The sequence below is a fragment of the Micropterus dolomieu genome, linkage group LG17, assembly GCF_021292245.1.
Source record: "Micropterus dolomieu isolate WLL.071019.BEF.003 ecotype Adirondacks linkage group LG17, ASM2129224v1, whole genome shotgun sequence".
Classification (NCBI taxonomy): domain Eukaryota; kingdom Metazoa; phylum Chordata; class Actinopteri; order Centrarchiformes; family Centrarchidae; genus Micropterus; species Micropterus dolomieu.
In genome coordinates, this window is record NC_060166.1 from 38,035,908 (window position 1) to 38,038,217 (window position 2,310).

The window sequence follows — 2,310 nt, forward strand, 5'->3', positions numbered from 1 at the left end:
AATCATTCGTGTGGTGACGGCTAAAACGCGTCGGTCCACGTGTGGACGTCGGACTATCTTCTGTCTGCAGAGTTTCCAGTTTTTGACTTTTGACTGTTAGAAGCTGAAGCAGACAGCAGGGATTAGTTTTTCTTCCCGGCGCCTCCCTGCCCCCCTCGGGTGGTGCAGTCTTCTCCCACACTGAGGATTACTGAGACAGACTGACAAACGTGGTCTGATTTCCGGAAGAGAGAAGATCTGAGCTGATAAAATGTTTTTTCAGTCGTCTGGGTCTCCTTCAGTCACCGCAGTGGGCTCGAAGCTTTGGGCTGAACAAGCAGCAGCTAATGTGTAGCCCTTTTTAGCCCTGGGTTTCGACTCTCAGGCTACGTACAGTTAATGAAGGTTTTTTAGGCTTTATGCAGCCTGAGCAGAAATCCTGCAGACGCTGCCTGGGGCTAAAAAAGTACTTTCACCATGTATAGGTGTTTGTCAGGTAAAAATAAATATTATTTATATACAGTATTATTGTAGTTTGTTTGAGTTTGTAATAATACCATGGTTTCATAAACAGTACATATCGTTTTTACCACCACCAAAAACTATATATATAGTTTTATATGCATGACATAATTGCACCCTTGAATGACCCTGCAGGAGCTGAAAAGAGGACTTACTTCTGGTTCCTCTCTGTCTAACGTCTCTTCTTCTTTGGTGTTTCAGCTGCTGGCTCCGGCCGTGGACTGGTTGGACTACCTGTCGTCCTCTCTGTCTCCCCTGGAGCTGAACGACACTGAACCCGTCGTCCTGTACGGCAGAGAGTACCTGCAGCAGGTGTCTGAACTCATCAACAAGACCGACCGCAGGTGAGAAACAGTCGGTCTGCATGTTGAGGCATTTAGATAAGAACAGGTCTCTAACCTGTCTGTCCACCCGACTGTCCACCTGTCTGTCCACCTGTCTCATCACCTGTCTGTCTGTCCACCTGTATGACCACCTGTCTCATCACCTGCCTGTATGTCTACCTGTCTCATCACCCATCTGTCCACCTGTCTGTCCAACTGTCTGTATGTCCACCTGTCTCATCACCTGTCTGTCTGTCCACCCGTCTGTCCACCTGTGTCATCACCCGTCTGTCCACCTGTGTCATCACCCGTCTGTCCACCTGTCTGTCCACCTGTGTCATCACCTGTCTGTCCACCCGTCTCATCACCTGTCTGTCCACCCGTCTGTCCACCTGTGTCATCACCTGTCTGTCCACCTGTCTGTCCACCTGTGTCATCACCTGTCTGTCCACCTGTCTCATCACCCACCTGTCTCATCACCCGTCTGTCCACCTGTCTCATCACCCACCTGTCTCATCACCCGTCTGTCCACCTGTCTCATCACCCGTCTGTCTGTCTGTCCACCTGTTTGTCCACCGGTCTCATCACCCGTCTGTCCACCCGTCTGTCCACCCGTCTGTCCACCCGTCTGACCACCTGACTGTCCACCTGTCTCATCACCTGTCTGTCTGACCGCCTGTCTGTCCACCTGTCTCATCACCTGTCTGTCCACCCGTGTCATCACCCGTCTGTCCACCCGTGTCATCACCCGTCTGTCCACCCGTGTCATCACCCGTCTGTCCACCGGTCTCATCACCCGTCTATCCACCGGTCTCATCACCCGTCTGTCCACCCATCTGTCCACCCGTCTGTCCACCTGTGTCATCACCCGTCTGTCCACCCGTCTGTCCACCTGTGTCATCACCTGTCTGTCCACCTGTCTGTCCACCTGTGTCATCACCTGTCTGTCCACCTGTCTGTCCACCTGTGTCATCACCTGTCTGTCCACCTGTGTCATCACCTGTCTGTCCACCTGTCTGTCCACCTGTGTCATCACCTGTCTGTCCACCTGTCTCATCACCCACCGGTCTCATCACCCGTCTGTCCACCTGTCTCATCACCCACCTGTCTCATCACCCGTCTGTCCACCCGTCTGTCCACCCGTCTGTCCACCCGTCTGTCCACCCGTCTGTCCACCTGACTGTCCACCCGTCTGTCCACCTGACTGTCCACCCGTCTGACCACCTGACTGTCCACCTGTCTCATCACCTGTCTGTCTGACCACCTCTCTTACCACCTGTCTCATCGCCTGTCTGTCCACCTGTCTGTCCACCTGTCTCATCGCCTGTCTGTCCACCTGTCTCATCACCTGTCTGTCCACCCGTCTGTCCACCCGTGTCATCACCCGTCTGTCCACCGGTCTCATCACCCGTCTGTCCACCCATCTGTCCACCCGTCTGTCCACCTGTGTCATCACCTGTCTGTCCACCCGTCTGTCCACCTGTGT

The 2,310-nt window shown here is 53.6% G+C and overlaps 1 protein-coding gene across 1 annotated transcript in view; it reads left to right on the plus strand.

The window, feature by feature from the left end:
- ece2b (endothelin converting enzyme 2b) overlaps nucleotides 1–2,310 on the plus strand; it is a 67,776-nt gene that overhangs the window by 49,716 nt on the left and 15,750 nt on the right. The gene's annotated exons all lie outside the window — the stretch shown is intronic.